This window comes from Galleria mellonella, unplaced genomic scaffold, assembly GCF_026898425.1.
Source record: "Galleria mellonella isolate WM207_F2 unplaced genomic scaffold, CSIRO_AGI_GalMel_v1 utg1386, whole genome shotgun sequence".
NCBI classification, from domain to species: domain Eukaryota; kingdom Metazoa; phylum Arthropoda; class Insecta; order Lepidoptera; family Pyralidae; genus Galleria; species Galleria mellonella.
In genome coordinates, this window is record NW_026441994.1 from 334,871 (window position 1) to 349,410 (window position 14,540).

At 33.4% G+C, this 14,540-nt stretch overlaps 1 protein-coding gene across 1 annotated transcript in view; it reads right to left on the reverse strand.

Moving 5' to 3' along the window:
• Nucleotides 1-6,010, reverse strand: part of LOC113511402 (acid sphingomyelinase-like phosphodiesterase 3a) — an 87,470-nt gene extending 81,460 nt beyond the window's left edge. Inside the window, exon 1 of the mRNA XM_052903271.1 lies at nucleotides 5,855-6,010. The gene's annotated coding sequence lies outside the window, so the exon portion shown is untranslated. The remainder of the gene's footprint in view (nucleotides 1-5,854) is intronic.
• Between the last annotated feature and the right edge of the window lie 8,530 nt (nucleotides 6,011-14,540).

A 14,540-nucleotide genomic window follows, 5' to 3' on the forward strand; every position in this document is an offset into this window, starting at 1 on the left:
TCAATTAAAGGTGTATACAGCTCTCACAGATAAGCGTCAATGTACACTAACTAACAATGTGTGAGTGTTGATGATGATGACTGCATTTAAAGGGTTAAATATCGCAATTATGTGAATAATGTACAATTTTATAGTTCTTTTTTATAGTTTGTGTTTTATCCAAGTAAAAAACTAAATCAGCTTCGAGCTTATATTTCGTGAGTGTCCTATTTGTCTATATCGCTCTAACATATATATGTTATATTGTTTTGTGTTTTCTACATTACCAATAATATAATACATAATAATTTGAGGTTTATACAGATATTTGACAATTCGTTGTTATCATATTTGTATTATAACTAGGTTTGGAACTTATTTAGACAAAAGTATAAGCCAGCCAAAGTAACAAGAAGCCAGACGTATAGCTGAAAGAAACAATAACGGTTGAAGAAGTGACAACTCCGTACAGGTAAATGCAGTAAGATAACCTCCACGAGGTGGAGCTACAACCTCACATTCATTACAGGTAGACGTGAAAAGTGTATGCAGGTTTTTCCACTACTAAACATAGGCCTCCCCAATAGACTGCCATAAAAAACGGTTGTGATCTCCTTCCTCCTTTCATCCTTCCCTGTATTCACTGATTCCTTGCAATTAAGGTCGTTGCACCATCTAGTAAAGGAATGTCCCACATTGTGTTTTTCTGCACGGGGTCAAGAAGTCAGTCAAGAATCTTACCTATCGGTTATCGGTTCTTCGAGCTATATGAACAGCCTATTGCTATTTTAAATTGTTTATCTTTCTCTAAATGTAATCAGTAACAAATAAAAATGTTTAATTAATAAATAGATTTTTTAACGTGTTACTATTGGACATAGATACTACATACACTCAGGTTATGGAATGAGTTCCCTGTCGAGGTTTTCCCAAGAGACTACAGCATGGGATTCTTCAAAAAGGGGTAAAGAGGTTTCTTCAGGGTCGGCAAAGTGCGCGTAATACCTTTGGTATTGCAGGTGTTCATAAGCTACGGTAACCACTTACCATCAGGTGGGCCGTATGTTTGGCATCTCAGTGGTATAAAAAAAAGATACATAGATACTCTTGTTTTCTCTAAAAGTTTACAATAGTAAACTTATTACAGATACAAATAATTACATAAACAAACTGTCTCGTAGTTCGATCAATGAATAATTTGTTAACATTTTCATTAAAGTCTGTTAAAACAAAAATCAACGTTATGGCCACAATAAAATTAATATTAATCTCGTTGCTGAAAATAATATACCTTTACGCCACTGAAAATAATACCAATTTCACTAATAAGCACAAGAGCACCTCTCGTTCAGTTTATACTTTTAATATTAAATGTTTAATAATCTGTTATTACACTGTTTTAAAAGAAAGAATAAAAGATATTAAAATTTTCATTTTGTCATTTCGATTGAACGATATTCAGCGGTTGAAGTTTCGTTTAATGATTGAGATTATCTCATATTCGTAACGTTCATATATAATAATAATAAATAATAATTTTTATTCAAGTAGGACGACCTCTCCACTAGATGGAGTGACGACCTGAAATGCGTTGCAGGGAGTCAGTGGATGCAGGTGTCTCAGGACCGTTCTTTATGCAAGTTTCTGGGGGAGGCTTATGTCCAGCAATGGACGGATAATGGCTGAAATGATGATGATGATGATTGAAGTAAACTTAATAAAAGGAACATAGCTGTTGGGCTGGTATATGAAATTGATAATTGTTTTCCTCAACTAAGTGTTATTTTGCGGAATTCCGTATCCTTGGTTAGTCGATTGGAATTATTTTGTTTAATTCCGCTACCATTAGTATGCCTGGTGATTGATAAATAATATCGAAGTTCGAATAAGTTCTAGTAATGATCATATTAGTCGTTTAATTGTCCACTGCTGAACGTAAGACTCTGCCTTTGAGGATTATGTCAGTAGTTGCTACGCTTGGCAGGCGGATTGACAACTGCAGTTAAGCTTTGCTGATGTTTAAAAGGAAGTAACTACTGTCGACCCTTTGACCCTTAAATTTCCTTAGTCACCTCTTACGACACTTACGGGAAAGGGTAGCCATTTGCATGCTGAGATCACACAGCTAATAATAACAGTTGGTAATTTTCAAATGTTGGCAGTCGCACACATACTAACGGTAGCGGAATTAAACAAAATAATTCTACTAGACTAACTAATAAACTAATACTTAATAGACTTTGTAAGATGCAACTGAGGGAACTTAATGAACGAGGTATGGACAGCAACGTCCCTCTTAAAATATCTCTAAAAGCCTAACTGCGGTTATCAACCTATCTGCCAAGTGTAACAACTACTGTCAAATCTCTCCTTATGGAGAAAGGTTTTTTTTATGGGTGAAAATGATATGGTAACCCTGCCTGCGCTAACAGTATACGCTGGCTGAGCACCAGTGAAGGGTGATAGATGAGAATGAAAACAGGCCAGTTAGCCTATCATGATGAATTATTCGGGAATTAACCATGATAGTTTCCAGGGAGAACCGCCAGGAGGTCGACCTAGTTGAGTATATTGCTAGCAATGGGATTCTCAGTCTCCATTACTAACAATCCCTTTCTCCCCCTATGGAGAAGGGTTACTCAGCAGTGAACAGTTAACGGCTGATGATGATGATGATGATAATGATTCGCGACTTCATTTGTACGATGACAGCATAATAGCTGATCAGCAAAAAATAGCTTATGTACTTTTCCATTCCTTACAGTAAGTAAATACCATACTGCATAGTGATTGGTTAAGCTGTAAAAGCGATAAGAGGTAACAAACAAACAAACAACCGCATTTCCATACATATATTGCTAATAATGATTAATCATTATATGAAACTTTGTAAAGATGTTTGTGTCAATCAGAATTAAATAACTGAATATATTTTAATGAATGCCTTATTTATTAATTCACGCGAGCAAAGACGTGGAATACAGCTAGTTATATTGTATAGGCATACGTGATTTATAATTACGTATGTTACATTAATTTATTCTTTACTAATGGAGAGAAAGAAACAGTAATGAAATTACGACCAAATGACTCCGTACAATCAAATGTAGTGCAGGACAATCCCCAAGAAAATGAGATGATGACCTCAAGTGCGTTGCAAGTTAAAGTCAATCATTGAAAGTGGCTCAGAACCGTTTCATAGCAGTCTATAGGTGAGGTCCACCTTCAACAAATAATTAAATTAACGGGTGAACGAATGATAAATGATAATTTGTTATTACAAATAACAAAGTAACAAAATCTGTAGGTCACCATAATCTACTTAATTAATGATCCGTAGCACTTTACTACGTAATAGGACGCTACGACGTAGCTTTTAGCTACGTCGTAGCGTCCTATTTCAAAGTGGTAACAAAAAATGTTAAAAATTTATAACCTCTATAATATAGTGGACAGATATAGTATTTTACTTAAATAACGTACCAGGTTCGATGCTCGGACGTGGCATTTTGGGAATGGATTGTTTTTATTGGTTCGAATATTATACGTTTATCTATTTGTATTTTATAAGTTCCTTGTCTTGATTTAAAATCCAAAGAATTGGTATAATTGTATATAATAGTTAGAAATAATTTATTACTAGCTTCATCTCGTGACTACGTGTGCGTGACCGGGATTTGTTTACTAGCCGGGATAAAAATTAGCTTATATCCCTCACCATCCCATATGACGATAATGGAGAATAGAGTTAGCAAAACAGATTCTTCTTCCTTTGGCATTGGCTCTGCGCAACGGTGTCATAAGCCAGTATCCGGACTTAAATATATTAACTTGTAAACTTGTAGAGTTTCGCAGAATAGTAATAAATTATTTAGAAAGTGTTCAATAATTAAATTTTATTGTTTCATATATTATGATTACTAAGGGAGCGAATTGGGAAACTGTCAAGCTCTCTTAGTTAGTATATAAATAAAGTGTGTATATACAAAACTTCATAGTGATTACGTTTCGAATGGGCTGTAATGAACGAACGACTATTCAAAAGTACTTAAATTTACTTAAATAAAAATATTGATTTATAAGAAAACAAACAAACTTTCACATTTATAATATTAGTAAAGATCCTATTATTATAAGAATTATAATATTGTAATGTATGTGTGTGTAATAATTTTTAATTGTACTAACCTAGCTTTTACCTATGACTTCGTCCGTGATCGGGTTATATTCACCGATTGGGATAAAAAGCTAGTGTAACGTATATACTTCGACATATTTTATATTATGAATGCAACAAATTTTATAGTGGTCGGTTAAGTCGTTAAGACACTAAGAGGTAATAAACAAAAAGGCTTTTACGTTTATAATAACAATAAAGAGGTGCGAATTCAAATAGACTTGTTTACAAGCATTTTTAAATCGTGATTGTTTTTAATCTACTACAGGGTTGAGAAGGTAGTCATCTGTTGAGAAGAGCCCGCAAGAAACTCAACTATTTTAAATCTCTGTTAACATTATGTGTATTTATTTAAGTGTACTATGTCTTAAATTACATGGTCGTTAAAAACCCATGTATGATCGACTAACACCATGCACATTTATCAATCTATTTTATTTTATGCACTTAATTTGATATGAAGATACAGACGTACATTTGACATGAAAAAAATATTATTCTACTTCATGTAATATGAACTATAATTATATCTGGCGTTAACAGTCCACTGCTGAACATGTACCTTCCTTACAAGTGGAGTTTTGCCAGTAGTTGCCAAGCTTGGCAGGCAGTTTGACAACTGCAATTAGACTTTGGTGGTGTTTTAATTTTACATTACAATTTTTTCTATTTAAGTACGAGTACTTAATCATTACATAAATTAATTTAAGAAATAGGCCCTATTAGTATTTATCTATCTACATGCAAGCATTTAATAACCCGTAGTTATATATGTAGGCATACGTGTATTTTTTTTATTTATGTACTAATATATAACTATTATATAAATTGATTTAATAAGTAGGTACTATATGCAGGTCTATATTCATTAATGAATAAATGTACATACATAATTTATTAATAATAAATTATTTTTATTTAAGTACTAGTTCATAAACATTGCATAAATTAATTTAAGAAGTTGTTGTTACACACAAGTCTATATTTACTCGTGGTTGTGTGTAGACACAAAATATAATTAAATAATAGTTTCTGATATCTTCGTATTCAGTTATTCGTAGCATCTTGCTACGGCGTAGCTTCAATTTATGAAATTATACTATACACAACGTTTGATTTTTAATTTACATATTTCATTTTTTTTTCTTGTAATTACTAATATTAAAATACTGTTTTTTTATATAACTTAATATAGCATTTTTACAAATGGATTAAAGAAGGCATATTTGTTAATATTAAAATGTTACACTCGCAAAAAAATTGTTGTAGATAAATTCCAGGTACTTTATTTTGTAAACTTTATATTTAATCTAATTTATTTCTTTTTTATTTTAAAATCGCATTTTTTGAAAGCATTTCTTAGGCGATTATTTCTTTCTCTATAGTTCATATGTATATAATTAAAAATATATTTTTAATACGATTAAAAGTTTTAAAGTACAGTTTGGTAAAACTCGCAGATTGTGTATTTGTATTTTTTTTTATTCCTTAAACTATTAAATTTAAATAAATGTTAAAAATCGAAAAATACATTCTTACGGCAATACTCATACCATATTTTATATGAAGCAATCCACTGAAGATAGAAAAGAAAATACATCATTAATCCACACAATATTATCCAAGTCGACATTAACGAATGAAATTCTAAAAAAAAAACAAAAATAACGCTATTAGCATAATAGAAAAGGGACTCACGTATTGCAAATTCCATCGACGGTGGTTGTCCCTCGTGCAAAATTACACACGGAAAAAGTCAGAACATAAATCACGGACTCATCAACACGTATCGGAATTGTGTTACACTCGCGGCGAGCGCGGGAAGCGACCGCTCTCCGCGACGGTCGAACGGCGAATACCGAGTATTTGCAGGTGCGACTCAGCCGACTAGGGTTGTCTCTGGCTTGAGAACAATACAGAGTTTTATGTCATAGGCGACAGTTGGACGGATATTTTACGCGCACATCAAAGGGGGGAAAGGTTTATGCGTCAGTCACTACGATTATATGTGAATTATAAATATGTGAATGGTATTGGAATTTAGGTACACAATATCGTGTGCCTCGGATTATTAATATTCAATGTATTACTATTCGATTCGACTCACTGAAACTACGCCGAGACGTTGCATCTCTATGCATATTTTAACCAATATGTCATGGAAAGTTTTTTTTTTTACACTACTGAGAATGGCAAACAAGCTGACGGTCCACCTGATGGAAAGTGGTAACCGTGGCCTATAGACATGAGCAGTACCATGGACATAACAGAGTATACTGTTTCGCCCATGATACCCCTCATGCGTTGCCATTCCTGAGGACTAAGGTGTCATTCCTCCGTACCCAGTAAATTCACGCCATATCCCACCCTTCAAACAGAAACACAGCCATGCGAACACAGCTGCTTTACGGTTGAAACACGAATGGAACAGAGGTACCGAAGCAATCGACTTTTGTACAAAGTCTCCCTCTGGTATAAGTGTCTCAACGAATTGTTCAATAAAATACAGAATACTGCTACTGAATTTATATTTTTTTTATGTACTTGTAAATGCATTTATAAATATTATGAGCAAGGGTGGACTTATCTCTGACAGAGATCTCTTCCAGTTAACCCAATACAGTTGGAAATCATGTCGTTAGTGAATAGGTAAAGTGCACGAATCAAAGCAAATAAACTGTTAAAAGAAATATTAATATATTTTATAGTTATATTAGAATATTACATAAATACATATACTATAAATAAATATAATACCACCCCAACTTATATAATAAATGTTTATATAAATGAATATACTACATACATTAGACATTAAGTTTAATAACTTCAAGATTTGACAGTTCAATTGGAAAAATGAAAAGTTAAGATTACGACCCAAGGGAAAGAAAATACAATTTCAACTTTTTTTGAAAGAGGCAATAGAAGGATTCTTCTGTGTGTGGGAAGAAAGTTTGTTCCATAATTAGGAAGCTCGATACGAGAAAGAGTTTCCCATAAAATGAGTTTCAGCATCATATAACTCACCACAAATTGAAGTTTTATCCTAAACACTAATTATCATTAATTTGTCTCTCTAGCTATCTACTCGTACGAAGCCAAGGCAGACTGCTAATTTAAAAATATTTAAAAATTAATACACTGCATATACCAGAGGGAGACTTTGTACAAAAGTCGTTTGCTTGGGTACCTCTGTCACATTCGTGTTTCACCCGTATAGCAGTTGTATTTACATGGCTGTGTTTCGGTTTGAAGGGTGAGATATGGCGTGAATTTACAGGCTACAGATCAATAACACCTGAGTCCTCAGGAATGGTAACGCATGGAAGGTATCATAAGCAAAACAGTATACTCTGTTATGTCCATGGTACTGCTCATGTCTATAGACGACGGTTACCACTTTCCATCAGGTGTATCATCACCTTATTTGTCATTCTAAGTTGTATAAAAAAATATATAACATATTTGTGTGGTGAAAATATATAGTGACACATATATTTAAATCGTCTAACTCCATCAAACCATCATTAAACTTCCTTTAAAAATCCTCACGCAATCCTCGTTAGAAATGACGCAGTCAGTGTGCTAGTATGGTCTACTTCTAACGAGATAATAATGATAAATTGATCTTCATTTCACCTTTTGTTTATATGGTTTGCCCTTTACAAACTTTATATTCCTTATATTTGGTCAGTGTTGTCAAATTGGACATCCCCCCCCCCCCCCAATTTTGAGTTAAAATTTTTCTGTTCGCGTAACTTTGAAGAAATGAAGACAAAAAAGACATCTGACAACCCTAACAACGACAGTAAAAATTAGTGGCTAGAGTTAAATTAAACAACTATTCAGGGCACCTACCTATAATTCTTTTTTACAATTATTTAAATTAAAATTCTTTTATCACGTGAAACAGTTTACGTGGTCTCATTTTTTTTTTGAGGTTGCTCTTTAAAAAATACCAGAGGGAGACTTTGTACAAAAGTCGATTGCTCGGGTACTTCTGTCCCATTCGTGTTTCAACCGTGAAGCAGTTGTGTTTGCATGGGTGTGATATGGCGTGAATTTACTGGGTACAGAGGAATATCACCTGAGTCCTCAGGAATGTCGTTGGTGTTGTGGGTGATCATGGGCGGCGGTGGTCACTTACCATCAGGTGAGCCGCATGCTCGTTTGCCCCCTGTGTTGTAAAAAAAACACGTCTATTTGAATCAAGATTATTTCATTTCCATTCTATAAATAAATAATTAAGCCCTCCTGAATGCTCTTTATAAATATTATCTTATTTATAAATAAACAGCTGTGACCGCACAGCGGAGCCTAAATCAATATTCAATTTAATTTCAATTAGATTAATTAGAATCGCTAAGTTTATTGGGCTTCCCGTTCAAGTGCTATTTCCAGAGTTAATTATTATAAGGCAATTATGATAGCCTTGTGTTTTATAATTTAAATATTATATATATAAATTTCTATTATAGCCAAATCTTGAGTTTGAATTATATTCCAAGAGAAAATGCATTGGATAAATTATTACATGTTAAAATTTAAGAATTTATAATATATATTAAGTAACAAATATGGTAGTAGTACCAAGAAATAAGAAACTGTGAAATAAATTCATTTTCTTGTAACTAATATGTATTTGTAACTTGTATGTTACATGTTCTTGTAACTTGCAAGTTTTACAAAGAGTCTAAACGACGCATATTCGTAATATTGAACTTGGCTCTTATTTCACATTTATGTTTTTGATGAAATATTATTACTTTTTGTGCGTAAATTATTAGTAATCATCAATAAGACATTGTTATTTGTAAAATTACTTTATTTTAATACATATATGCTGTATAGTTTTCTTTTTCATACTATTTTCCATATTTTTTTAAACTTTTTAGTCACACCTCCTTTATCCTGCAATAGCATCGAGGTAAATATGGCTGTAACTTTCAACAACAGTATTTCCGAATCGATACGACATCATAAGCTTCAAGAAAAGAGCATATTCCTTTTTGAAAGTCCGGCAGGCAGTGTATATATATATATATATATATATATATATATATATATATATATATATATATATATATTATAATATATATATATATATATTATAACAGCTTTACATCAAACAAACGCCTGTGAAGCATTATAAAGAAATATCTCAGATAACTTTGTCTAACCAATCATACTTTTATCATGTACGAAAGTTTCCGGAGAAATATGAAAAATAAAACAATAAAAAAGTACTTTTTTTTTGGCGAAGTGCGAAAACAGCGAGAGAACTAGCGGGCACAACTGTCTACTTTGTCGTTTCGTACTTTTTATTTCAGAGAAGTGTCAAAACTACGATAGTCAGCTTATTGGTTTATTTAGCCGATTGCCAATTAAGGGAGGTAAGATTTTTAATATTTAAAAATGTAACTAATATTTCAATTTACGTTTAGATCTTTGACATAACTACGTATGTATATGGAAGACATTAAAAAAATGATGCAATTATTGAAGAAATAGAAATACAAAAAATATTTTTTAGGTGTACATCTTTGTGCTAGCATTACGTAAAAACTATTCCACCTAATTAAATACGATTTTTACTGTTGTATTACTAAAGGTTTAACTTAAAAACTGTTGTATGTTCTATTTTTACAAAGCATCTTTAAGTAATTTATTTAATTTCTATCTATTTAATTTCTATTAATATTTCTAAAATTTGCCCTTAATTTAGAAAGTAGTGGGTACAAAGCTAGTGGCTTAATAAATTTTTTACGCAAATTTCCAAAGAACTAGTTTTTCAATTCGGTTGAAACTTTTCAGTACGTTAGACTCTTACATCGAGAATAGAGAATTAATTTTCATAGTTCATAATAATTTGAGTAAAGGTGACCTTATTTTACAAACATTTTTCTTAAACGTAATAATATATAGCCTATGTTACCATATTAGTACCGTTTACTGTCCACTGCTGAATATAGGCCTCCCCTATTGTGGAGGTTTTAGCAGTAGTTGCCACGCTTGGCGGGCAAACGGGCAATCACAGTTAGCATTTGGCAGCATTTTAAGAGGGGTGCTGCAGTCCATCCCTCAATCAAAAAATATATAAGTATATATTACTCGCTGATAAGCTTTCTATAGATGAAAACAATTAAAAATCGGTTGAACAGTTTTTTAGTTTATTCATTACAAACAAACAATCAAATCTCTCCTCTTTGTTAATATTAGTATAAATAACAAAGTGTCCCGTAACGAACAACAGACAGACGGATAAAAGTATATATTTTTATATATAATTATGATAAAAAATTAATTCGTGTATTTCTTATGACAGCCTCGATTTATAAACATCGCCTTCGACCAACTACTCCATTACTACCACTTTTTGTGATCACACAAAAAAATATATGATTAATATTGGCTCTCTATTCACGAAGCTGAATCCAAAACATGGGGCTCTTAAATACTTTCACTCAGTAGTCAATGAAAGCAATCAGTTCGGTAGATTACCCCAATATCTGGATAATTGATCTCTAGATTACTCCGCTGATTAATCGCTGCGTACGGTCTGCGTGCCAATGATGTGTGAGTGGGGACATAATATTAGGTTGGTACCGTAACATTACACAGAATGGGTAGAAGTGTCACTCGCATACTATCACGATTCTTCTCACTTACTCCGTAAAGTTTGGAACGGTTGTCACAAATTTATTCATTTTTAATAAATATTTACCAGAGGGAGACTTTGTACAAAAGTCGTTTGCTTGGCTACCTCTGTCCTATTCGTGTTTCAACCGTAAAGCAGTTGTGTTTGCATCTCTTTGTTTTGGCTTGAAGGGTGGGATATGGCGTAAATTTATAGGGTACAGAGGAATAACACCTGAGTCCTCAGGAATAGCAACGCATGAGGGTATCATGGGCGAAACAGTACACTCTGTTATCTCCAAGATACTGCTCGTGTCTAAAGGCGACGGTTACCGCTTTCTATCAGCTTGTTTGCCATTCTAAGTTGTATCAAAAAAAAATCTGAAATGGTAACCTCCAAATAGTCTTGGGAAAGCATGATGGTTGAATGCTGATGGGTCAAATGACCAGTTTCTATTCTCACGTATTATCTCTTACTGGCACTTTGCTAGCTTTTTATACCGAATGCGCAAACAAATATTCCATTTCCATTCATCCATTCATCATCATCATCATCATATCAGCTTTTGACTATCCATTGCTGAACATAAGCTTCCCCTAAGGGGTTTTTTCAGTACTTGCCACGCTTAGCAACGGATTGACAACCGCCGTTAGACTTTGGAGATGTTTAAAAAGGGACGCTGCTGCCCATCTCTCGTCCTCCCTTAGTCGCCTTTTACTTTTACATCCATTAAAAATAGAAAAACACATGCTAGTAAGCGAAACACATGTTTTCAATGTAGTGTTTCTTGCTTGCAAGCTTTGACTAATTTAACTCTAAAAGGCTATCTGTTGTTAAATCCACGGGATTGTCGGTTCTAGTTGGATATTTATTCTTATGTTGGTACCTTCAGCATTGACCTAACATCAGTACAATGCTAAATCCTGTCACGGATTATCCCTGCCAATTCCAACCCATTCACGTTTATAGTTTACAGGAAGCTAAAAAGGAATATTTCTGTACCATTTAAAATGCCATGACTTTTGTACAAATCTGATGATTATCAGCCGTTAATTACTACTGTATACTATTAGTTAATGACTACAGAATGGGGTTCTTCAAGAAAGTTCAAGGAGTAAAGAGGTTTTTACAGGGTCGGCAAAGCGAGCATAATGCCATTGGTATTGCAGGCGTCCATCATACCATCAGAAAGGCTATATGCTTATATGCCACCTCAGTGGTATAGAAAAAATCATAAGGTGAATTTTGCCAACAGTTGCTATACTTGACAGGCAGGTTGGCAACCGCAGTTAAGCTTTGGTGATATTTTACGAAGGACGCTGCTGCCCATACCTAGGTCAATAAGTTCCCTTAGTTGCTTCTTACAATACCCATGGGAAAAAATAGAAAGTCCGTTCTATGCCATATGAACATTTATACAAATAATACATGAAAAAATCTATAGAATAAATTATTAACAAGCCAAAACAAGGCGATGAATAAAGCTTAAAAACCACCTTGGTTAGTAAAAAATATGTACTATTATTAGTTAACGCTATATGTTTATAGTGTGATAATCAATTTAGTCACGCGACGGTTGCTACCATTCGAACTCGATTTTAAATCACTCAAACTTCGAAGTTTTTTTTTGTTAAAGGGTGATAATGGAATGGTAACCCCACCCGCGCTATCGATATACACCGGCTGGGCACCAGTGAAGGATGATAGATGAGGATAAGCAAGTCAGTTAGCCCACCGTGACGAATTCAATAAGAATTGTTCACGATGGTTTCCAGGGGGAACCACGTGGAGGTCGACCTAATAGGGTATATTGCTAACAATAGGGGTGTCAATCTTCATTCCTAACAATCCCTTTCCCCCCTAAATGTCCGAAGTAGGCATTAATAGAATTGCTTAACCGAAGTTTGCTTCTAATTCAATCAAAATAAGGATAAATAGTTGTTGTTGTCATTATAATCATCATCATCATCATATCAGCTGTTAACTGTCCACTGCTGAACATAGGCTTCCCTTATAGTGGGATTTTGCCAGTAGTTGCCACGTTTGGCAATAAAGTTGGCAACTGTAGTTAGATCTTTGGTGACATTTTAAGAGGGACTTTGACGACATGATAAGAGATATTATTGTATTCAAACATATTTGTTACGCAATCATCAAATTTATGTACTAAATGTTTTTGTTTTATATTTTTATAACTAAGGCCTGTATTAATAAAATGATCTCAACTGAAAGAATTCTGCCTACCCGTCAAAAACTTGGCTTGAAGATAGGAAAAAGGATAGAAGTGATAGAGTAACTTCTCAAGTTACAGTTGCCCGTTTATAATGCTATTTTGATAATGAAACTAAAGCAGGGTTTCTTAAAGTGGGGTCCATGGACCCCTTAAAGGTCCGTGGTTTGTAATATATATCAAAAATTCGCAGTCAGTTAATTGTAAAAAATATTCATAAGGAAATTATGTAGGAAATTTAACGAGACGTATATTAAAACTACCAATAAAAGTTTCTTTTTTTATTATGAAATCAAAACTATTTTCTTTTCACAAATTTTAGAAACAAACTAAATTGTTTTTTGACAGGGGTCTGTGGAATTGTTTAAACTATAAAAGTGGAAAGTGACTGCAAAAAGATTAAGAAACCCTAAGTGAAAATATAACGCAGTCATTTATCGTCGTCATCATATCAGCCCTTAATAGTCCACTGCTGAACATAAGCCCTCTTTTGGGGGGTTTTTCCAATAGTTGCCATACTTGGCAGGCGTATTGGCAACCGTAGTTAGACTTTAGAGATGTTTTAAGAAGAACGGCTACCCATACCTAAGCCAATGCTGTCCATGGGAAAAATCCGAAGGTCCGCCCTTCGTATGGACATTTATACAAATCACCATGAAAAAAATCTTAGAATAAATTATTAACAAGCCAAAACAAGGCGATAAATAAAGCTTAAAAACCATCTTGGTTAGTAACAAATATCCTTCTTTAGTCACCTCTTATGACACTCACGGGAAAGGAAAAAAAGGCCTATTCTATGCCAGGACCAGACGGACGATACAACACAGTATTTACTCAACATTGATTATATAAATAATGCATGAATAGAGACAAAACCATTCCTAAGTAGTGAGATATTAATTATAAGTAAAAAAAAATAACTGTTTTCCTTGTATAATATTCTATCTATCCTATTTAAGTGTTGCGCTCTTGTCGGTGGAGCTTTTGACACTCACTACGATTTTCTGCGAGTCTCTTCACCTCTTGATACGACACGACACTAACTTCTTCTTTGATCTGCCTGATGTACCTATACCTTGGTCTCTCTCTCTCTTTCCCTACTTCCTTCTATTATAATGTTCATCGTCTCGTATCAAGTGTCCTAACATTTTTTCTTGTCTTATGTATAATATTAGCCTCTCTATATACAGAGTGTTCTCAAATCACCAATTAGTGTACTAAGGAAACAAGATACCACTCTATGGGAAACAACGATTCAAACTAACTCTTGAGTTTTGATGTATTAATAAGTGAATGTGGTTTCAGTCCTTAATTGATACGTGAAGCGCTTAGTTCTTCTCGAGTTTCATGTATTAATCAAAACTGTATCTTAAACTCGCAATAAAGATTTCTCTTTCTAATATGGTCTTTCAACGGACATTTATATATATATATATATATATATATATATATATATATATATATATATATATATATATATATATATATATATATATATATATATATATATATATATA